The sequence below is a fragment of the Schistocerca americana genome, chromosome 4, assembly GCF_021461395.2.
Source record: "Schistocerca americana isolate TAMUIC-IGC-003095 chromosome 4, iqSchAmer2.1, whole genome shotgun sequence".
In the NCBI taxonomy this organism is placed as follows: domain Eukaryota; kingdom Metazoa; phylum Arthropoda; class Insecta; order Orthoptera; family Acrididae; genus Schistocerca; species Schistocerca americana.
The window spans coordinates 801,731,409-801,757,132 of NC_060122.1; positions in this window are offsets into that span (position 1 = coordinate 801,731,409).

Genomic DNA, 25,724 nt, shown 5'->3' on the forward strand with positions numbered 1-25,724 from the left:
TTTAATCTGTTGTTACTATCGGCCTCCACTAACTCCAACAACACAATCGACAACAAGATCAATAAGAACAGAAATCACATACCACTACCCAACAAAATGGATTATATCTTCAGTGGCTGTTGCCAGTTGCTTGCGTGTTTGGGTGGATAAGTGTTCTGACTGTTAGGCAGATCCATCATAATATTGACACTCTATCATCTCCTGTCTTCTTCCATTCTTTTTGTCTTCACGTAACTATTTCCGAATTTCACTTAATCTATCAGTTGATACCTTTTCCTCTTTCCTTTTCCATCCATCATCACTGTTGTGACTTGGCAAGACAGCCAAGTCACTATGAGAGAAAGCCGAAAGGCACGCGCTTAAGCTCACTCAGGCTGGCGCGAGGTTTGGAACAGGACAATGTCTTGAGAATTGCAATAAAGTACGAAAATCTTGTAATACTTAACTTTAATCCATAATTGGAGAACATCGCTCTTGATGATACAAAAGTATATATAAACTGGTAATGGCGCCTTGCTAGGTCGTAGCAAATGGCGTAGCTGAAGGCTATGCTAACTATCGTCTCGGCAACTGAGAGCGTATTTGTCAGCGTAGCGTCGCTAGCAAAGTCGGCTGTACAACTGGGACGAGTGCTAGGAAGTCTCTCTAGACCTGCCGTGTGGTGGCGCTCGGTCTGCAATCACTGACAGTGGCGACACGCGGGTCCGACGTATACTAGCGGACCGCGGCCGATTTAAAGGCTACCACCTAGCAAGTGTGGTGTTGGGCAGTGACACCACAATCACCACTAAGCATTGTCTTCTTGGACATTGCCATAACCAATTATTCTTTTTATTTAAAACCTATTTTGTCGCCAACTTTTCTTAATACTCGTTTATTTTTAGTTCTTTCTCTCCATCTTACACTGAAGCGCCAAAGAAACTGGTATAGGCATGTGTATTCAAATACAGAAATATGTAAACAGGCAGAATAAGGTGCTGTGGTCGGCAATGCCTATATAAGACAATAAGTGTCGGCCACAGTTGTCGGATCAGTTACTGGTGCTACAGTGGCAGGCTATCAAGGTTTAAGCGAGTTTGAACATGGTGTTACAGTCAGCACACGAGCAATGGGACGCAGCATCTCAGAAGTAGCGATGAAGTGGGGATTTTCCCCTATGACCATTTCACAAGTGTACTGTTGTGAGGTAACGGGCGAGTTGTGGCGTTCTGAAAACATTCTAAGTTCGGAGTTGGCGTGACCGCACTGGCTGCTCGGCAAGCCGGGGCTCGTCAACAATCGCGTGGTGCCAAACGTTAGCCGGGGCAAGAGGGGTAGACCCCAGCGAGTGGTCCAGGCCGACCGCGTGGCTGGGAATTCCATGCTGACGCTGTGGCGAGGACTGTGCTTTGTGTCAATGAAGGAGTTATGTTTGCCAGGAGTACCAAAGATGGCGCACTTAGTGAAACCATGATGGCAGACATTTCACAGTTCATGTAGAAATTAATAATAGCCAGAGGAATCATGATGCCTTAAAAAGAAACATGTACATTGCAATTATTTGCACGACGATTCTGATGGTGTAATCAGATTTTCAATATCTTTATTAGTTCAAAGTTAAGTATCTGACAGTAAATTATACAAGTAACACCCAGCAATGAATTTCCAAAACCTATACTGTTCATCCAGTTTTGTCGATCGATGTGTCTTTACAAAACTATTAGCGTAAACCTAAATTGGTATGAATTACAGGGATGTAACCTGAATAGTACATGAATTATTGTAGATCAAAGTGGCCAATTACTATTGATCGCGTCAGACCAGAAGTATTCCACAATTACACGAAAAAATGATAGGAGCATGCTTCTAAATATATTTATTCGTCTATGTCTTTGTATATATCCGATAGATACTATTCATGAAGAAATTCGTCAAATATTTACAGTGTTTTAGAAAGCACAGAGACATTAGGCTACTGGCCTGCTTTCGTTTCTTTTCCTTTGATATATGTTTATTTGATTTGTTTATGTATTTGCTAATGTCTTAGAGCGCGTTTATGGTCCAGCCGTAGGAATATTTATTAAATTTCAAGTTATTTAAATGTAAATCGAGTATTTTGTATGTGTTTCAATATGTTTGTGACTGTGCGTTGGCTTGGAGACATAGCGGGAACATTCCAGCCAATCACAGCGCTCGTTACTATGGTAGGGGGAGTACTGAACAGGACGGACGGTCGCACGGGTCACGGGGGGGGGGGGGAGGAGGGAAGGGGTGCTGGTGCTGGACGGGAAGGCACGACGGAGAGTCGCAGGAAATACTTGAAGAGTGGAGCAGTTCACATGTGGTCACGGGCTTTAGAAATATTTCGTAGTGCCGACTTGTGGACTTGCGAGATTTCCGTGGCTTCTGCAGTGAAGACATAGTATGCACTTAGAAGTGACTAACTCGCGAGCTATGTTGTTGCTCATAACTAATTACGTGAAGCAGGAATCGATTGTTTCCCTGTTATTCAACTTGTATTTTATTTAATTACTGGACCATCGACACCAGTAAGTGTTTTGCAGAAATATACCACATTCTCAAAAGTACTTCTACTATGGTGCTTATCATTTAAAGTCGTTAAAATAGTACCTGCAGATTTTATTTAATTGCAATCTTTCATTCATAAATTTCTATGTTACATTCAAAATTCGCAATTGCCGTGCGATAGGAAACTGCGACCATTCGATTCATGAGTATATTCGTATTGTCTACTGTAGACTCAGCGGTATTTGGCTTGTAATGCGGCAACTACGTAGCCCAGCACCTAGACAACGAAACCAGTCAAAACTTTTAATATTTCAATTCTGAGTCTGAGGGTATGTAGTTGAGGGGGACTTTTTTTGAAAGCCCGCACCGCGTATATCAGGAATCCGGTAAAACACCAAATCCGACATCGCTATGGCCGAAAAGAGATCCTGCAAGAACGGGACCAACGACGACTGAAGAGAATCGTTCAACCCTTCCACAAACCGCTCCAGATTTCAACGCTGGGCCATCAACAAATGACAGCGTGCGAAGCATCCAAGCCGGCCGGTGTGGCCGAGCGGTTCTAGGCGCTACAGTCCGGAACCGCGCGACCGCTACGGTCGCAGGTTGGAATCCTGCCTCGGACATGGATGTGTGTGATGTCCTTAGGTTAGTTAGGTTTAAGTAGTTCTAAGTTCTAGGGGGCTGATGACCTCAGTAGTTAAGTCCCATAGTGCTCAGAGCCATTTTGAAGCATCCAACGGTATATCATCTATATGGGCTTTTGGAGCTGAAGGCCCACTCGTGTACCCTTGATGGCTGCACGACACAAGGCTTTACGCCTCGCGCGGTTAAAGGCGCTGCAGTCTGGAACCGCAAGATCGCTACGGTCGCAGGTTCGAATCCTGCCTCGGGCATGGATGTTTGTGATGTCCTTAGGTTAGTTAGGTTTAACTAGTTCTAAGTTCTAGGGGACTAATGACCTCAGCGGTTGAGTCCCATAGTGCTCAGAGCCATTTTACGCCTCGCCTGGGCCCGTCAACACCGACATTGGACTGTTGATTACGAGCCTCGTTTCAAATTGTATTGACGTGTACGGGTATGGAAACAACCTCATGAATCCATGGACGCTGCATGTCAACAGGGGACTGTTCAAGCTGGTGGAGGCTCTGTAGCGGTGTGGGTCGTATACAGTTGTAGTGATATGGGACCCGTGATACGTCTAGATATGAGTCAGACATGTGACACGTACATAAGTATTCTGTCTGATCACCTGCATCCATTCATGTCCACTGTGCATTGGACAATGCGACACCCCACACGTCCAGAATTGCTTCAGAGTGGTTCCAGGAACACTCTTCAGAGTTTAAGCACTTCCGCTGGCCACCAAAGTCCCCAGACGTGAAATTTATTGAACATATTCGGGATGCCTTGCAACGCGCTGTTCAGAAGAGATCTCCACCCACTCCTACGGATTTACGGACAGCCCTACAGGGTTCATGGTGTCAGATCGCTCCAGCACGAGGCCTACGAGAAAGACAGGCCGCGGCGCGTACGTCATGAAAGTAGGTCTGCGCTCGTTCGCTCGCTCAACTCAGCAGACAAACTACGTTTCTAGACCTGTTAACTCGTAACTAGGTGTGTACGTACAAACGAGAATTGCATCTTCTACTGGAATCCGCTATTCTGGAGTCTTACTGATACTAGTCCTACAATGATCCGAAGTCCATACGCCTACTTATAATTTTTTATGGCCTTACTTGGGTACAATAAAATTAAAATCATGTCAAAATGATTATCAGTTGCATAAGGCACCACTTCTTGAATGAAATGAGGACTGTTAAGAAGAAGAGATTAAATCCTGTAAACAAGACGTTATATCATTTATATCGAGTACTGATCTTGAATTAAATTTTGTTCTAGTGCTGTTAATCAGTAAGACTTCATAATAGCAGATTCCAATAGAAGATGCAATTATCGTTAGTACGTTCACTCCAAGCTGCGAGTTAACGGGTTTAGAAACGCATTTTGTGTTGAGCTGAGCGAGCGAGCGACTTCAGGCACGCCTACCTTCGTGATGTATGGGCCGCGACCTGTCTTTCTCGTGGGCATCGGCTGCAGCGCTACTTCAGACATTATTCAGGTCCATGCCACATAATGTTGCGGCACTTCTACGTGCTCGCGGGGGCTCTACGCGATATTAGGCGGGATTAGCCGAGCGGTCTGAGGCGCTGCAGTCATGGACTGTGCGGCTGGTCCCGGCGGAGATCTCCCTCGGGCAAGGATGTGTGTGTTTGTCCTTAGGATAATTTAGGTTAAGTAGTGTGTAAGCTTAGGGACTGATGACCTTAGCAGTTAAGTCCCATATGATTTCACACACATTTGAACATTTGTTATTAGGCAGGTCTATCCGTTTCTTTGGCCCTTCAGTGTATCTTCTCCTTCGTCGTCCATATCCTTATCCGAAGTGTCTCCAGTCTTTTTTCATCTTCCTTCCTTAATGCCCACGTTTCTGCCTCATACAAACCACACTCCGTACAAAATATTTAACCGGTCTTTTTCTCAGGTGTCTATTCAATTTTACATATAGTCGTATGTATGTACCTGGTGTTTGAGATAGTGTTTTTCTCTGTAACTTAGAAAACAATAAGTGAAAGGATTATTTATTTAGATAGGTAAACGTAACAACTGTCATTCTTTCTTTGGAGGTATGAACGTCGTTTATTTAGTTATTGTCCATAGAGTTGCAATAATCAATTATAAGTTTTAAATGAAACACTGTTGTTTTCTATCATTAGCTCAATTATTTAAATAAACTTCGCACAAATCAGTTTAAAACCAGTTTCTGTCAATTTGAATTGAGGATCTAGAAGCTTTAAAAGTTGTAGGGGTGGACGCAACTAGCAGGACGTAATTCGCTGCGTTCAGATGGATATCCTGTGACGGAATATTCCTTTAAATACTGTGTTCAAACGAGAGCCAATTTTACTGAAAGCACAGATCATTGCACCTACTAAACTTTCTACGAACGAGATGCAAAGTTGCTGGTGTAATGGAGCGACAAGTTCCCTGGGTACGCTGTTTGAATTCATGTTAGATTAAACTGTAGAATGTATCCTTAACATTGTTTTATACTAGACATGTCGGAATGCATTAGCAATCGAAGTTCGGTCTTACCACACAAGCTGACGAGTAATGAAAATGGCATACACATCCAAGTGCGTTGACAAGTTGCTGATGCTCGACTAATGCCACTAACTGTGGCCTACGGCGTGAGATATCCTAGTTGAAGAGCTCCATCACCCATTACGTTCTTACTCACTGAACATCGATATCCGGAAACAATTACAGGTAGTTAGATGAGGCGCGGCACCAATAGACGAAGACCAGCAAGAAGTGAGGATAATATGGAAGAGTTTGTTCCAGCTGCAATACACCGCGATCTGCATGTCAGCTTACGAGACGACGTTGCAGTTACTGGTGTCAGCCTTACATCCGTGTCACCGTCACAAATTTCAAAAGTATCACTTGTCATGAATACAGGAAGAAACATGGAGGAAAACCGTGTGTCCGTGGCACCAGCACAGTGGCACCGCAGATCGTTTAGAAGATAAAGTGGGTTGTGCATTCGGGAAAATGGGCACTCTTTTGAACATCTCAATTACATGATCATAGTGCCTCCAGAACACCCACCTGGACACATCCACCCTTAAAGCTATGAAGGTTGCTAGCTCTATAATTAAAACTGACGGAAATTTCATGAGTACGTAGCTATATCACAGAAAAAATAGTGTTCTATGTAATAAATACGGCTTATTGCTGTAAATATCTGTAATAAAACGAAATAAACTCTTTTCATGGTTCATCAGGTTACCCTCCATTCAGAGGCTGTTGCACGCAGCGACCGTTATTTTAATTTGTAAATAATAGATTTCAGCTATCAGTCGACCTTTGGAATTTTTATTGGCAGATCTAGATTTTAGCTAGAAACTAGCCATTCTCAATGCACTATCCTTTTTTGGTAAATATGCCAATAAAAATTCCAAAGGACGACTGATAGCTGAAATCTATTACTTACAAATCTGTTCATGGTTTCTAAGAAAGAGTAATGTTTCTTACTTTTACCCGTATAAATAAATAATCGTCTGACATTATTTTGTATGTTACAGAGAAAAACACCGTATCTAAAAGTTCCTGTGTATGTAGATAGTTAATTCACGGTTTGTGTATGGAGGCTTTGTCCTACATTTATGGTTGTAGGTAGTGTGGTATACGTTTCAGGAATTACGTAGGGGCGAGAATTACAGGCCAGGACATTGTTCTGCACTAGACGCGGCTCGCCTCGTCATCAGCCACATAACGTAAGCACGGCCACGGCGAGACCGTGCAGCTCTGCACGACCTTATGCTAATTAAACGCTATCTACCTGTGATGAAACTACCAAGCGAGGGTAGCTGCAGACTTTCTCGGTATGCGATGTTTTAATCATAAAGTGTGCATCTGCTCTTCAGCTTACTTAAAACCTTCGCCGCTTCTCCTCTGTTTTGCACGAAGGAGCAGACTGTAAGTCCTGCACATCATTTTATCAAGAGCAAATCCGCAGACGCAAGGTCCGCCGTTGGCTGGTTGGTTGGCTTGGAGACTGAAGGGACTAAACTGCAAGGTTATTAGTCGCCTTTTCCTTAGTCACACAGGTCTCAGGTTAAAACCATATCGCAAGAGAATCTTATTGCCTGGAATCCGGGGAAGGAACAAAATGCGTCAAACTACGTGTGTAATCACAATGAAGTAGAAAACGAAAGCATCAAGCCAAAACTGAAAACATTAACTAAAGGGAACAAAGCAGTAGAAGATTTTAAAACAATACAGCACGCGGCCTTGGCTGGCTGATCCCAAGAATAAAAAAGGATGAGCCATCCACTTTGCAACAGACTAAATTCTCCGGCCTAAAAACACAAGGCAAGAGAAACACAGATGGTGAAAAGACGAACACCAAGTCGAACAGACAGCACCAGAGGGAGCGAGGAAGAGTTAAAATGTAGGTAGAGGGAGGGCTTGAAAGATGGGGCCAAGGCGCCCACCCTTAAATAGGATGATAAAAACTCCCTTCACGGATAAAACTTAAAACTTTGTTAGCCGTATAGGCGTTGTTACCTAAAATCGAAGGGAGCGTGTCAGGGACATTAAAAGTCCAACAAGATGTGGACCACCGTCAAGTGGGAACCACAGCAACTCTGAGGTGGGACCTCGCGTCCTAGGAGGTGACCGTTAGTCAGCCAGGTACGGCCGACGCGGAGCCGGCAAAGGACAATGAGTCATTGCGAGAGGCTCGCTTGGAGGACCTTCACCCATCCGTCGCCTCCTTTATTCGCAAAGTCAGGTAGCGTAATTCTGTATTCCAGAGCCCAAAAAATTGGCAGCGTAATACCGTTCGAAGGTCATATTCCGATATGCCGATCTCCAGACTCGGTTTACGAGTAGCCTCTTTGGCTAGCGTTTCGGCAAGTTCATGTCCCGGGATTCCGTCGTTCCCTGGGGTCCATACGAAGACCACAGACCGTCCACGTTGTACGAGGACGTAAACGGACTCTTGTGTGGTCATTAATAAAGGATGACGAGGATAGCACTGGTCGAGAGCTTGTATGGCCCTCAGCGAGTCGCTAAAAATGAGGAAGGACTCCCAGGCGCAGGAACGGATAAGCTCAAGAGCGCGAGAGAGGGCTACCCAGTGAAAACACTGCAGTCATCTGGCGAGGAGCGCAAGTCGGTATGTCCTGCATGAGCATAAACGAACCTAACGTGACCATCAAGCATGGAGGCAACCGTGTAAACTACATCTGATCCCTGGGACACGTAAAGAATAGAGAGAAAGGCGGCGGAGGGCCGCGGGATGAACTGAGTCTTTTGAGACTTGATATGTCCAGCCGGAACTGTGGTCGAGGTAGAAACCATGGAGGTGTACGTGAGTGGGCCCGGAGGAGGGGTGATAGAGGGAAAGATTCGAGTGCAGTTTGAAGGGGCCAGACACGGACTGCAATTGTAATCCCCGATCTGGGCTGCTGTTGCGGGAAATGGATCGCTATGCAAGAGAAAAGGAAACGGTAATTCGGATGTTTAGGAGAGCTGCGAATGTGTGCAGTATAATTGGCAAGCAGTTGTTTTCGCCGAATCCGCAATGGAGAGCCCCAGCTTCCAATTGTAGGCTGTTCACAGGGCTCGTTCGGAAAGCTCCCTGAGCGCAATGCTGAACCCTACGCCAGGCTCCCATAGTCAAGACAGGACAGTATAAGGGCTTTGTACAGCTGCAACAGTGTAGGGTGATCTGCATCCCAGTCGATGTGACTCAGGCAAAGAAGAATGTTAAGATTTTGCCATCACTTTTGCTTAAGCTGACGAAGATGGCGAAGCCAAGTTAGGCGGGCATCGAAAACCAGCCCTGAAATGCGATGAGTCCAGTACAGTAAGGAGATGGTCATCAAGATAAAGTTGAGGGTGCTTCTGTACTGTACGACAGCGACAGAAGTGCATAACGCAAGTCTTGGCAGCTGGAGACTGAAAGCCTTGGGTAAGGGCCCTTGACTGCACTTTCGTATGGCTCATTGGGTCCACCGCTCAGGCTCCTGCAGCAACTAGTCTGAGATTTCCGTTACAACTAACCATAGTTAAAAAGTTCAGTTCAATCCGTTTCATGAGTGTTAAGCACATATGACACCCTAGCACTGCCATTTCATACTGTCACAGCTACAAATACACTGACCAGTCACATATTCCACCCTCATAATCATGTTCCACACATCAAGACGCTTCATTCGAACACAAACTCGATAAGATAAAGTCAATGTTGTATGAATTCATGTAAACGATATGCAATTGACAAGTGAGCGCACTGTGGTTGAAATACTCGAGGCTGGCGTGCACACATACATTCCAGACACGACGGTCAGAGGCTTTTAGTTCGGGAGAGAGGCCACACAGCGGGACGCCAGTCCCTTCAGAGGATGACCGAGCCTATGTCGGCCAGTGATCGCCTGTGTAGTAGACAGCGTGGGCCCGAGTGGAAAGGGGGAAACAACCCCATGTTCGGCTTAAAAGCAAATTCGGCTACATTATGTGGGAGCAGCCAGTCTACGCATTCTTTACACATAGCACACAGTTTCAGAGATTTTCACAGGGAGAGAGAAAACGCCAAACGCCAAAGCTACAAGCTTCTGGATTGGTCGCCTTAAACGAAACGTCATTCTCCCGTTTTAGAATTGTAATGCTGATTGGCAGACATATTTCTGACGCCTTGAGCTGAAGGAATAATGGAAGAGACCGAAAGATATACCCCTTCACGTCTGGCATGGAGAGGCGCCGTTCCGTTGTCGCTCTTGGAGCGAGAACACGTAACGAGAGCGTGCGCGCTCTTACGTGTACTCGAAAGAGCGAGGAACAAATCTCTCCTCAGTACTTCACTGGGAGAGCACCTCTGTCGACAGCAAATCAAAGGGCGACTCTATATTGAGTCCTTGCTATTAAGCGTTGTTCACTGTGTTGGCCGACACACTTATTGTGCGGTGTGAACGGACAGAGTTACAGTTAAACGCCTGCGATCGAATTTTGAGTGGCATCACGGCGGACTGGTTATTTGACCGGTGTACCACGCCAATAGTTAGACTAGGGGCGAATAGGAATCCTTGACTCCATCAAGGCGTAGGGAGAGTTTGGTTGGCGAAGGTCAATCCAGATAGAACGAGAGTTATCTTATTTGTCAGCAGCGAGCGGCGCAGACAGCAGTCATCGCAGCTTACGGTATTGTGCGCTACAGCTATTGCGAGCCCCATATTTCCTCCACAACAGTACACTTCACCGCATTTCACACGCGACAGCCTCGACCGTACCTAACAACATCCTAATGGATAATTATTCAAGTTGAGTAGGCGCGCCTCTCAGCCATTCTGCCAGGGCAACAAGCATCTTAAACTTTGTGTAGAAATTTCATTAGCGAATCCTATCCTTGAAAGGTAACTTCACATTCCGAAAAGAACCAGGATATAACTTGCTCAATTCATAACTAAAAGCGTCATTGTGATTTCTCAGAATTTTTGCAAAATAAATAATAACTTTCGTTAGTTTCATGTTTTTCTTACACTAACTAGCACTACTCCAGTACCCAAGTATCCCACTAGTTACGTAAGAAATTTTGTGAATTTTTGTGTCATTTCCTTACAGTGGACGACTCCAGAAGATATTTATTGCTGAAAGTTTTTCAGGCATTTCTCTTTAGAACGTTAGGAGCGTCTGTCTGACTTCTGTAGTAGGGATGGAAATTGCATCTTGCAGGAGCTACAGGGTAAAGGGTACATCTCAGATTAATCCGTTGCGCAGAATAACAGATTAATAGACCAACCCCTCAGAATGTGACCAACTGTCAAAAGACTGAGTAACTAGCTTTTGCATTGTAGACTGCTAGGAGATGTGCAGGTAGAGAGTCAGTGAGGTTCTGGAAGCTACCGACAGAGAAGTGAATCCATGCCTACTCCAGTGCTATGGGCAGCTGCGCTGGGTTTCTCGGTTATGGATCCATTAGACCAAGAGCCCGATCGAGGCTGTGCCACAAATTCTCGATTGCGTTTAAATTCGGGGAGCTTCGTGGCCATGGGGCTGTACGGGTTTGACTAATACTGATTCTTGTGTAACACATCTTCAAAATAGTCCGCCCCAGTAGCTGAGTGGTCAGCGTGACGGATTGCCGTCCTCTGGGCCCGGGTTCGATTCCCGGCTGGGTCGGAGATTTTCTCCGCTCAGGGACTGGGTGTTGTGTTGTGTTCCTCATCATTTCATCCCCATCCGGCGTGCAGGTCGCCCAATGTGGCGCCGAATGTAATAAGACCTGCGATATGGCGGCCGGACCTGCCCCGCGAGGGGCCTCCCGGCCAATGACGCCAAACGCTCATTTCCATTTCCATCTTCAAAATATTTTACAGGGCTCGAAAATTCAGACTGTTCGAAATGCTTCATCATTATAATACTCTGTTTTACTCGATCTTGTGTAGCCTGAGACCAATATGCAGAAAGGAAGGCACGATAAGAATCTCCTTCTCTGTGACAGTCACGAATAACCGATGGCATTCTTACAGCTGGTTCATTGTCTAAATAGCCACACGTAAGTTCTAACCTATGCTCTGATGACCAGTTAATTGGAAAACAATAAGAAAGTTGATGAATCCAAGCTTGTGGATGTGTGTCATTACTAGAATTCTTGAATGTTTTAAATATACGCGTTGTGATGAAGAGCTTATAGTCAAAGTCATAGTGTTGGTGAGACGCAAATCGGTCACTGTTACGTCGTGTCGGCAGTTACATCTGAAGGCTCGGTGCACCGTGCCGACTCCTTTCAAGATCCCTGAAATACCATGCATTATTACAGTGTGACTTTTCCGTATTTCTAAATCCCTCTTCCCGGTCGGAGCGCGAGTATCCACTGAAATATGCAATTCTTGTATCACCTGCGCCAGATTATCTTGTACTTCCTGCATTTCTCTTTTGTTTTGCGTATTAATTTGTTTCTGACTCTGTTTAAATTTCCTAATTACCTCGTACTCCTCTGTGTCAGTAAAGGCTACCGGTCTTGTATCATTCAAATCATCATCTACCTTCGTAGATAAATTTGCTAACTGGTCTGAAAGTTCGGCTTCTTTTTCCGATACTGTGCTCATTTCCTCCGTGTGTTTTTCTGAGCCAAGTTTTAGAGTGTGCATTTGTGTCGTAATCGTTTCTACTGTGTCCTTTAAGTTTTCCTGATTTTTTTTTACAAGTTGTGCGACCGTATCGGTAGATGCAACAGAGTCAATTTTAGCCTGCAAGGTGTTATGATTTTCGTGTACAATGATCTGCAGTTGTTTTATGCATGCTTCAAGATTCTGTAATGTTCTTTCATGTCGCGAAGAAATAGGCTGAAAATGTTCACAAATTTGTGTTTTTACGTCTTCAGAAATATTTTGATATTTCGATTCGATTTTGTGTATCTCAGCGGGTAAATCTTCACGTGCTTGTTCAAGTGTTTGTTTAATTTCGTCAATTATGTCTAACTTTTGAAGTTGTTGCTGTGTTTGTTTCTGATTTTGTTCCATTTGTTGCTGTGTTCGTTTCAGATTTTGTTCCATTGTGTCTAACTTTTGAAGCTTTTGGTCTGTTTAATGAAATTTTTGAATTAATTGCAGTAACCATGCATTAGTGACTGAAACATGTTCCTTTGTGTTTTTCGTCAATGCGTTTGCACCAACATTATTCGTATTTTGAGAAGCAGAGAGTGTGTCTTGACGTAATTGAGAAAAGTGTATTGATGCAAAACCTGAATCTACGGTATTTCCGAGATTTTGTTCTGTTATTTCGCATTCCTGAGGGGAACTGTTACCGACCGATCGATCGGCAATAGTTCCCTGTTCATTGATTGTTTCAATTTCTACCCCGCTATTTACTATCTGGTCCATGTCCCTATGCACTATTACCAAATTATTGTCCTGAACATTTGTCAGTTCGTTACTAAGTGGTGCTGACAAGCTACACTCGTCGTCACTGACATTTCTCAATTTGCTTTGCAGCTTAGTTTTACGCTTTTCACTCGCCGTGATTATCACACTATTTTACACACTAACACATAAAGAACAATTTGAAATGCAAAAATAAGAAGAAACACTGAAATAGCACTGAAAATAGTAAATATCTAATCAGTTACACAAGCGATTGCGAGATATTTAGTGCAAATCCACATGCATGCCACAACTATTTTGCTCATGACAATACAAAACAAAAATAAGAAACTACAACTGCAAAGGAAATTACATGCGTAAAATTACGCGCTAGCAGTAAACAATAACTAATTTCTAATCATACGCTAATTATTCAAACTACAAGGAAATCAGAAGATTCCAGTGAAGTATCCTCGGCTAAGGGTCGACAGGTGAAACTAAGTCTTTAATTATTTTTCCTGACAAAGACAACTCAAACTTAACCTATTCATTTATTACCCACGATATACAAACCTAACGCAATCTGACTACTATACAGTGGCAACATGGCTTCCAATAATTATCACAAAAGAATGGCCCTGAATTGCAAGGAATCCTAACTATAACCGATAATTTTTCATAAGTCACTTACCTCACAGAAAATCATCATAACACGAATTACAGCAATAACAGCAAGCAGCAACTACAGCCAGCTTAATAAAAATATTCTGACAACTATAGACTCTTAACTACTGGGAGGCATATGGTTAGCAAAAGAAAGATTCTGTCGAAGAGCAAACAATGTATTTAGTAGATTTTACCTGGTTCACGTGACATCTAGTTCCAAAAATTACGTAGTTGTCAATAATTCCACTACCCAAACATTACCAACTACATTCATCCTCATTTTACAATGCGTGTCCTTCCAACACTGAGTCTCCACCAAGAGAATCATTTCCAAACACTTCTCTATTCATTCGCTGCTGGTCCACCCAACCACAGACCCTCTTACGGAGGGCGCAGAGCGTTGTCAGCGATATTAATACAGTCTATAGCACTGCCAACACACAAACATGCAAACAGGCTACTTACAAGACGTTATGACTGGTAAGTTGTGAGTAATATGTTCTCTTGTTACTACGTTCAAATCTGCTTCTTTCGCCGAAACACAGTAGAATTTGTAAACATTCATGTCACTAACATTCTAATGCAGCTGAAATTGCGACAGAATCATAAGACAGTAACTGATGGAAAGACATGTCAATAGTTTATGAAAATACCCATTAGCGGTATAAAGATAAAGTGAAACTTCCTCACGTATTTTGTTCCAAACCCACAGTAATTCTCGTTTCAACTGCTACTGATGGCGCTATATTATTACAGCATTTCACTGAAAAATCTGTAGTCACTTGAATATCGCGGTAAATATGGAAGTTTCGCATATTAATAACATGACCAAATGCTCTGCTTTTTGCGCACTAACATTTTCCAAAATCTTGTTTCTATATCTGAAACCGTTTACGAGGTATGAGGAATTCTTTGAATGTTTCATCTGGGTTTTTCGCTGGCGCGCGAGTCTGGGACGAAGCGCTTTATGTACGGTCCTCTTTCTCGAGATTGGTAACAGATAGCTATAGCCTTCAAAGTTTCGAGAAACGCAGCAACATACGAGCTAGCATGCACCAAACGAAAATTCGTAGTAATCTGTATTTTTCATTGCAAAGTTTCCGAAATTCATTCAGCAATTTACTTAATCCTAAAATATCATAATAAAATACATGATCATTAACAAAATGATAGGCAGTTCATCAATGAAGCTATAAAATGAGCTAGAATCAAATTTTTTTACAGAATAGTTTCCTTTAAGAAAGACAGGAGTTCTGCTGGATTACGTCCCCGGCTGTTCACGGTATTCAGCCAGGCAGCTGGCTTCCGCGCCGAATCATACATCGTGTGAGAGTTTCAGAGTGCGAGGTGGCCGTCGCCCCCATATGCTTGCCGGCAGCCATACGCGCCGTGTAGCAAACTTGCGGAGAATCTTTCTCCGTGTGCGACGGGCTGAAGGCAGGGACACAGACACGGCTACGGAACAAAAGCGCCAGCCCGTCACTGGCAGTGGGGCAGGCGCGCCAGTCCGGCCATCTCTCCGCGTCCTGCCTTTGCGTCAGCCAAAGTCAGACTCCCGCTTCCTACCCGGCCCGCTCCTACTGAGAATTCGCCCGGCGGCCTGGCCCCATGAAACCACCCTCCTGTAACGTGCTTTCTCTGCACAAAGTGAAAGCGAAACAGACCCCAAAAAATACACTACTGGCCATTGAAACAGCTACACCAAGAAGAAATGCAGATTATTAACGAGTATTCATTGGACAAATATATTATACTAGAACTGACATGTCATTACATTTTCACGCAATTTGGGTGCATAGGTCACGAAGAATCAGTACCCAGAACAACCACCTCTGGCCGTAATAACTGCCTTGATACGCCTGGGCATTGAGTCAAACAGAAATTGGTTGGCGTGTACAGGTACAGCTGCTCGTGCAGCTCCAACACGATACCACAGTTCACCAAGACTAGTGACAGACGTACTGTGATGAGCCAGTTGCTCGGCCACCATTGACCAGACGTTGTCAGTTGGTGAGAGATCAGGAGAATGTGCTGGTCAGGGCAGCAGTCGAACATTTTCTGTATCCAGAAAGGCCCGTACAGGACCTGCAACATGCGGTCGTGCATTATCCTGCTGAAATGTAGGGTTTCACAGGGATCGAATGAAGAATAGAGCCACGGGTCGTAACACATTTGCTCAAAGTGCCGTCAATGCGAACAAGAGGTGGCCGAGACGTGTAACCAATGGCACCCCATACCATCACGCCGGGTGATACGCCAGAATGGCTATGACGAATACACGCTTCCAATGTGCGTTCACCGCGATGTCGCCAAACACGGATGCGACCATCACGATGCTGTAAACAGAACCTGGATTCATCCGAAAAAATGACGTTCTGCCATTCGTGCACCCTGGTTCGTCGTTGAGTACACCATCGCAGGCGCTCCCGTCTGTGATGCAGTGTCAAGGGCAACCGCAGTCATCGTCTCCGAGCTGATAGTCCATGCTGCTGCATACGTCGTCGAACTGTTCGTGCCGATTGTTGTTGTCTTGCAAAAGTGTCCATCTGTTGACTCAAGGATCGAGTCGTGGCTGCACGATCCGTCACAGACATGCGGATAAGATACCTGTCATCTCGACTGCTAGTGATACGAGGCCGTTGGGATCCAGCACGGCGTTCCGCATTACCCTCCTGAACCCACCGATTCCATATTCTGCTAACAGTGATTGTATCTGGACCAACGTGAGTCGCAATGTCGCGATACGATAAACCACAATCGCGATAGGCTACAATCCGACCTTTATCAAAGTCGGAAACGTGATGGTACGCATTTCTCCTCCTTACACGAGGCACCACAACAATCTTTCACCAGTCCACGCCGGTCAACTGCTGTTTGTGTATGAGAAATCAGTTGCAAAATTTGCTCATGTCAGCACGTTGTAGGTGTCGCCACCGGCGCCAACCTTGTGTGAATGCTCTGAAAAGCTAATCATTTGCATATCACAGCATCTTCTTCCTGTCGGTTAAATTTCGCGTCTGTAGCACGTCATCTTCGTGGTGTAGCAATTTTAATGGTCAGTAGTGTACAAAGAAATGAAGGAACCTTCATAACCACAGCAACAAGTTGTCGAAGCTCTCACTACCAATCACTGTCACTTCATAACATTAACCAACACAGTGTCAGTAAATAAACATCGTAATGAAATGAAAATGTAAGGTTGGCAAGGCAAATGCGCTTGATGCCTTTCAAGCTCAGTCGTAGACATTGTTTCATTGACGTGCTGGTTGTAAACCCTCTCATCCATAGCATCACTGGTTCCCTACGGCCCGATGTTAATCGATGACGCAGGACACAGGAATATTTTCCGTCAGTAGAGCTCTGTTGTGCTGAGAAGTTGTAATAGACTGCAGGCGCGCCTTCCGGGCGGGAAGGAGGGCGGATTCGTGCCGAAGTCCGGTGAACCGGCCAGTCTGTAGATGGTTTTTAGGCGGTTTTCCATCTACCTCGCCGAATGCGGGCTGGTTCCTCTTATTCCGCCTCAGTTACACTGTGTCGGCGATTGCTGCGCAAACAAGTTCTCCACGTACGCGTACACCACCATTACTCTACCACGCAAACATAGGGGTTACACTCGTCTGGTGTGAGACGTTCCCTGAGGGGTCCACTGGGGGCCGCACTGCACAATAACCCTGGGTTCGATGTGGGGCGGCGGAGGGGTGAAGTGGACTGCGGTAGTCGTCGTGGGGTTGTGGACCCCTGCGGCTGCAGCGGGGACGGAGCCTCTCCGTCGTTTCCAGGTCCCCGGTTAACATACAATACACACAATACTATACAATAGACTGCAGCCTTTCTTAGCAAAATTTGAGACAACACATAAAATCCACATAAAAACCTAACTTTATTAGGAAATCGTCCGTTTTTAAGATGATTGTTATTGTAGTGAATGTCGTATACTTCATTAAATCTTCTGTGCTGCACTGGTTATGTAGCGTTTCTTCTGGTGTCAGCCACACTTTTTACCACTTCCATCCCCTCTATCCCTCTTATCATCCTCATCGTAGCGTACTTAATTATCTATTGGAATTATGTGCTAATTTTTAGGAAACAATCCACCGAACAACAAAATAAAGGGTCAACACATACGCACACCATCACATATTGCGACAGTTCATCGCAGCAAAATATTCTGGGAAAGATGAATGGGCTGAAGGAGCATTGGTTTAAGCGACGGAGCTACATTGGATTTTTTTTTCTTTTGACGTTACGTAAAGTCAATGTTCAAGAGGTCAGTACATTCAAAGGAAGATCTCCGTCCAGGGACTCCAGTTTTTGCAGAAACCATCTACACACATAAGACCTTCATGTTTTTAACTACTAGATTGTTGATGGTAGCATCATCGGTCACCTCGTGGCCTTATACTAGAAATCGACTAAACAAGCTTCACTGGTTTTGTGGCATCTTCAAGAACGACAGCAGATACTCGTCTTTTCTATAAAGGAAAAACATGAGGTCAGTTTTCACTCTGCACAAATCGGACATGTAAACGCTTGAAAATGCATGTCACGGATGCTATGTTGATAATATGTCGCCCAAGATCTCTGGATTTTGGTCGGCTGAAACAAGTCAGGGTTAGAAACGTGTGGTATGTTTGCATCCCAAAGATATACAAATAAGTGTGCAATATATATTTATCACTGTCTTCGCAATGAAAATGGTGCATTTCCTGATTGCAGCCGTAAAATCATATATGCTCACTATCTGGTTAAACGTCTGTAAGTTTATAATAAATTTCCAAATCTCTTACCAAGCAAAGTTGTGCACTGGTTTACACACTACAGCTAATAGGGGTGGAAGTGAAGCTCAATTTTCTCTCTTGCCATACTGAAACAGACATTTCGTACTTTCATTAGCACAGTGGACGTCTGATTCTCTAGTGAGACCATAGCCTTTCGGTCTGTCTCGAAAGAGCTCGACGTAAAATCAATATTCAGGTCTTAATTGTAGTACAGGGCTTAACTTCCGCCGGAACGCTCCGGTACCGTGTTCTGGGTCCTCCCGGGAAAATTTTTTGAGCTCACTGGAACAAGTCGACGCCGGAGATTTAAAATAGAGCACGTGTATTAAATCTGAGCACGACGATAATTTAGTTCTGCGCTGGTAACAGTTAACGTGTGTGTTTGTGTGTACAGTATACCGAAGATAAGCTGAGCTTTGTTCCGAAGTTATGATCGATAGACGTCCGTAACATTCGTGCCTGCTGCCTTTTTGTTTACGACTGCTACCATCCTCAGCGATCTACCGTATAAGCAAGCTGAGTTAAGTTTCGTTCCGAAGTTGTGGTCAGTATATATCGCCTTTTGTTTACGATTGCCAGGAACTGAGCGATCTAGTAGCATGGCGACTTTTAGTATATTATGTCTCAACGAGAAATAAGTAACATAAGAATTGATTGGACATGAGCGTCTATACAATGGATTTCACGAAGCCTTGTGGTTGTATCGTTGTAATTATAATAAATTGTTTTAGAAACCTAAATTTCAGAGTTTTGTAAACAATTATTTCGCGTTATGTTTCATCACATGTTTTCAAAAAGTCGAAACTTGTGAGTTTTATGGTTGGAGAAAGGAGGGAGAGGAGTTTATCCTTGAAGAGTTTTCGTACCGGCAGATAAGTTTTTGGAAACAAACCACTGGTCTACTCCTTTGTAATTGCTTTACACATGAAACGTAATTGTTAGTATTTTAACTGTTGCTTTTTTGCCAAGGAACGAGCGTAATCTCCGCTGAATGCTAATGCTTCACCAAAGAGTGTCCTAGGAAAAAGGAAATGACGTCTTGCTCATAGTTTAGAAACATGATCCTTTTCGTGTCCGCGGATCGCGAGGCTTTTTGCACCAGAAGGAAGCGATGCTGCAGACTGCGGCGGCCTTCATTACAGGTAAAACTGGGGGGTGCGGTGTTTGAGATTCAGGACGGCGCCACGTCATATCCGTATCCCGCGCTGCCTCTTGCCACTCCGTGGCGCGCGGAAAAAGCCGAGATATCTGATCTTGCTGCCCTTTGAAAGGGGGGCGGGTCTTTTGATCTTTTCGCTGCGCCGGGCCGTTCGTTACGTCCCACCTCCCTATTCTCATTATAACAAAGCTTGCCATTTTCATCCGGTCGCTTCCGTCGCGCAGTTCGAATTACCTTTTCCTTTGCCTCCAATGTTTCAGAGCAGTTGCTCGGAGAACTACGTGAATTTTTTTTCCAGTCTCCGGATGGCGGACGCTCAGTGCTTTGAAAAGACTCGCAACGTTACGGAATAATACTGTAAATTTTTCCTAGCCTCAGTGATGGTAGCTGTCAGTATCAAATAACATCCGATAGGCGCTTTCCTGCGGTCAGAGCACTAGTCTCGGGAATCTATTGCGCTGTAGATTCTACATCTCGCTACAGTAAGATCAATGAATTCGAAATGCTGTATTGGCATTTGTTTCTATAATAGAAAACCGAGTACGAAGATTCCTGTAGACCTACTATTGTGTCCCTGGAAAGATAACATCCAGTTCAGGCCGTTTCCCAAACGGGCCTAATGTCCTCTGAAAGTTTTTCCAAAAATTTACTGTAAGTTCCTTTGAATCCTGTGAGATGTGCATTTGTAAACATGTGGAATGTGTAAACAAGCAGTTGAAGTTATTGATGTGTAAGTGCATTCAATTTCGTTTGTTTTGTAACTGAAGTCACACCCAGTACCTAAAGAAATCTGTGGTTACTTGTGGTTCCCTCGAAATGTACAAACAGCCTACTGAAGCATATTCTGTATGCAAAAGCTCGAATTACTTGTACTAGTTTAGCCGTAGCTGTTGATCTACCGATGAAATAAAAGTAACGGACAATTTTAATTTCAAATTTGCGAGAGGTTTTATAGTAGACGAGTGTTTCAGGGAAATGTTTTCTTCGCTTGGAGTATATTGTTCGCATCATTCTACTTTAATCAAATGGTTAAGGGAGTCATGGAGGCGTAACGAGAACCACAGGAATATTCTCCACCTCAAGTCGACCACCGTCTTCGTTCATTGAGGACAATTTACAGAGCTGCAGAAACCAAGAGAAAGGCTTATATGCCCCAGCAAATCACTTTATTTTGAAGGACAGCTGAAAGATGAAAGATAGGTATTGTTGTCTACGTTCGTAAGCAAGTGAGCATGCGAGTGAGTATTTGTCTTTGAGATTGAAGAAAAAAAAAACTACGCAGAACAAGAACTGCTACTCGCGTTTGAATATGGGGGTGCTTCCATTGTAGATCTGTTGTTTTCGTTGCTGAGAGGGATATCAAACCCTGAGTATAGATACATGTACGTAGTGTTAGGCCGTCGAGTAAGTCCCTGGGAAGTGTTTCATGGATCAGTGCTGGATCAGAGTGCCGTATTAGTTTCAAGTCATACTTCCTAGATCGAGACACGTCAGTTTGTCCTTTCACGATGGCAACTGTTCAGTTGCAGAAGGCTTTAAAAAGACTTTGAGGTCATTCCCTGAGCATAAATGCTGTTACCCACTGTAAGGTGTCAGGCAAATCCAACACCTTCCATGAAAACCCTGACATGATAAGCAAATCCAGTAGTATGTCACATAGCTCCGAATAAATCGTGACATTAAATTAAGCAAAGCAATAAGAGTAACGAGTGAGCAAATGGAATACCACAGACTAACACAGGAATGCCTAAATGCATGTCATACCTTCCCACCGTGAGACAGACGCAGTTCCGAGGGGAGAAAAGAGAACAAAAGCCGAGAGCAGAACCGTGTTAAGCTGAAGGCCCTAAGATAAGGGCCGGACACCCACGTCTCCAGCTAACCGCTAGGACCACCCCCCAGCCCATGTTAAAAGCTAGAGCCCTCCAGAAGAACAGTATAGATCTTACGATAACACAAAAAGGGCCACACCACCTGCAAGTTTTAGCGTGAGACTTTTTCGCGTCTCTGTTACGTCAGGACCACCCCCCAGCCCATGTTAAAAGATGGAGCCCTCCAGAAGAACAGTACATATCTTACGATAACACTAAAAGGACCACACCAGCTGCAAGTTTTAGCGTGAGACTTTTTCGCGTCTCTGTTACGTTGCAAACTTTAAAAACATTGCCCCACCACAAAAAGTATAACGTTTCTCATTGGATAGACAGAATTTTTGTAGGCGGAGCTTAAGGTTAACATTGAGACCCTGATTGGTCAGATGAAAACACAGCCAGATAGTTTTTTTAAACCAACTTCGGTAAATTGTAGTAAGGAGAAGTTAGGGGGGAGTTGCTTCCGAGATGGCGAGGTGAGCGGAGCTGTTCTGCCCGCCGCCCCCTGACGAACACTGACAAGGTAATGAACGCACGCAATGCCGCATAACAGCGCATAAAGCTTCACTCAGAACTGCAGAAGTCTCATCCGTTACACCCCCTTTTTGCGTAATACTAGTGTCGATCGTCAATTAAAGCTCATGGTGTTCACATTTGCCACTTGAAGTAAAAAATCTGAAACTCGATGATTTTTCTGTTATATTGTTATTCAGAAGCCACATCAGCCACTGTAATTTACGACAAGTTAGACAAGTAATCAAAGATAATTGAGGGTCACTGTAGACCATTTTGATAGTTTTCGCTTTTGTGAAACTTAATTTAAACCTAGATTATAGATGTGATATGGCATAGGTCATCCTTCGATCCATTGTAGAACTTGGAAACCCATTCAGGGAATATTCGTTCACATTTTTTGTTGAACGCAGTTGGTTTGTACCATCCTGTATTAAAACATTTCCTTTTATCAATAGTGCAATTTATAAAGAATGTTTTGTGAGTAGAATAAAATTTCCAATGGTAAACTTAACTGCTTTTTCGACGTTATTTTACCTGCTAACTAAAAATAGGAAAGCCTTCAACCCCTTCCACTAAATTTAGTTAGTATTACGATTCCGTTACAGGGAGTGCAGTGGAGCTGACGCTGAAATCATTAAGTATTTGGTTATATCATCGCTAGTCTCACTGAACTCTTCTGAACTCTACATGTCATGTGTGGTCTGACGTCTCCTTACCAGCAACAGGTCCCAGGTTTAACCAGGTTTAAACTAGTCACTTCCCTAAAAAAAAAAAAAAAAAAAAAAAAAAACACGCTCAGAGCGTCGTTGCGCGAAAGTGGTAGGGAGACACGATATAGAGCGACGGACACCACACAGAATGTTAGAGAATGGCGACTCTGCCAGGATCGTAAAATACCATGATTGAAGGTCGACCACATGCCTAACTAGGTCAGAAAAATACCCTGTTAAAAATTTTTCGTAATAAAAAATTTTTTTTTGAAAGGCATACATAGTTGAAAACAGTACTGCAGCGATAGATAGTAAGAAAGTATTCAATAAAAAGTGAGACATTCTAGCAGAGACACTAGTATAATTAAGTTATGAATTTTAAAAACGGTTAGAATTAAGTTTTCTCCTCAATGCAAGCGCACAGGTGGCGGATACATCGTTGACAAGTTGGTTCTGACTCAACAAGTAAGTGAATTGATTGTCAAGTCGTATGTGCAAAAAGTTTATGAAACGCGTGAGATCGTATGAGTGCATGTTGACACGAAGTAGGGCGCGTGAATTGCTTTTAAAACAGAAAATAAGGGATTCGGAAAGATTAGCAATGGCAGATCGAGACCTTGACCGGATTGAGGTAGAGACCCAGCATGAAAATGGACAGAGAATAGAGGACAGTACAACAGACGGTGCAGTATCGTGAGAAATGGGACATATAATGCACCATCACGAGGATAATGTACGTCAAGGCATAGAAAACGTAAGTCAGCATACGACAGAGAAGCAGGAAAGTAGAGAGACAGTCGATGAGGATTCTAACTTGCGTCTTGAATACGTAGAACCCATAGTACAAGTAATCAGAGCTCCCTCACCACAAAGTACAAGGAATGCGAGCAGAAACGTGTCACAGCACAGTTCAATGCAATCGGTTGCGAACCAACACTTGGGCGAAAACACAGAGCGTAGGACGTCGGAAGAAAACGCAATAGGACCCACCACTCTGCCAGAATTATTACAACAAATTACGGAAACCATGACAAGGCGAAATAAAGACATAGCGAACCAAATTCAAATTCAGAATGCAGAAACCACGAGACAAATGCGTGAGGTTAAAGAACAAAATAAAACAAAATCAGTTACACCAAGTCGTATTGAAGACGAGGCAAAAGAATCTCGAGATGTGATAGGAAACTTAATAACAGGTCACAATCAATTGAGAACAGACATTGACAAGGTACAAGCGGACGTACAAACATTGCGTAATGACATTCAGGACGAGATCAAAACATTACGTAACAAGATGACACAGTAATTTTTAAGGATGTCGGAAACAGTTTTTTGAACCATAATTGGACGAGAAAAACTATTTTGCATTATTTGTAATACGTCCCTCGTACAAACGCGAAAAGTTCAACGAACCCTTCTTATTAGAAGTACAGTCATTCTCTACCAGTCGCACATATTGAAAAAGAAAATACAAGTTGTTTTCCCTCACGTAATATGCTATGCAGAAGATAGAACACAAATAGAAAGTCGTAGATAATTCCAGGTCAGCTACTTGCTGCAGTTCAGTGTTTACGATGTCCCTTATTAGCTATGTGAGAATTTTAGAATTTTCAATATATGCTTGTCGCTACTGTTGAAAATTTCTTTCTTGTGAATCAAACACAGTGCCCATCAAAAGGACAATTGGAAGTCACTTAAAATTTAAAAAAAGTTGCGGTTGAATCATTTCTAGATTTGTATGTGCCCTGGAAAGCCGTTATCTGTTGGTCTCATTCTGTTTCGTAATTTGAATGGTAAATCTCTGTCTACATTAAGATGTCCCATAAAAAGTCGTGGAAAGTGTTTTACCTACAGATTATGGCTCAGCTGCTATTATTAGTGTCTTTACGATTCTACTGCCATTAAAAACTTGTAGGAGTGTGATTTTTCTTTTGGTGTTCTAACAGTCACTTCTTTAATGTATGAGTGTGTAAATATTTATAATGTGTTAAAAGGCGTAAGTCTTCCTGAATGAGTGGTTGTTCTTTTTTAAAATGTTTGAAGGAAGCGTTTTGAGATTTGTTTCCTCTGTTCAACTCCCCTTAGAGGGATAGACTGTTAGTGGTAGGGGAGGGCGGGGGGTATGTTGAAGGGTTGCAATGTTAATTAGATATACGAAAGTGGCTCTGTTTATTTGACATAATTACATAATTTCCGTCCAAAATAATGATCAAGGAATCCGTTATCCACAAAATTAAACAAGAATCAGAATTAACTCAGTTTATAACATTAAAATGCATGAAAAGTTTGATAACGATAAGCTAATGCCTTCAAAGTGTTAGTGTTTAAAGACAGAAAGCAGCAAAGAAAGATACGCGTTTGCATATATGGCTAGAGTTGAAAACATATTGAACCTTTAACTGCAAGCAAGTCTTCAGAATAAAGATAGAAATTACTGAATTTTGCTAAAAATGACTCGACATTCCCTACAGTTCGTCTCTCTATTTCGGCTGGGTCTCACCATATTAATCTGCTGATGCCGGCAAAATCAGTCATTGGTGTCATGGCAACAGCCTGCATGTGCGTGTCACTTCGAGTCGGTGGGAAAAGAACCTAAGTCGGCCACTCATCATGTGTGCTGGCTGGGGAGCTCGTCCCGTGGTGCCTCGTGGTCGCAGAGTAATTCTGTGCCGTCTGCTTCCCACAAGAAAGACTCGTGTCTTTGCGTTCTTCTGGTGTCATGTAACTGTGATTTGCTGAACAACAAATATTCCAGGCGGCGCCCAGTGGAAAGCTGTTGTAAGAGATGTAAGCTTCTTTCTCTTTCGTTTCAGGTGGTTAACCAGTAACAAGCTTCTTAACACTTGGCTCCGAAAAAGTGTGACCTACTGTCTTTCTTTATCTATGGCCAATCAGGATTGACCTCTGTAAGAATAGCTGTGTTTCTATTTCCCAGTTCTAGATTATTTACAAGGTGTACAACTTTGTTTCCGCCGGGTTTCCCCCAAAATTTGAGGCTTTAATGAAACAAATTGGTTACACATGTATCATTCAAGGTATTTTCCATCACTGATCACTACTTTCTCCCATATTTCGGGCGGTGTACA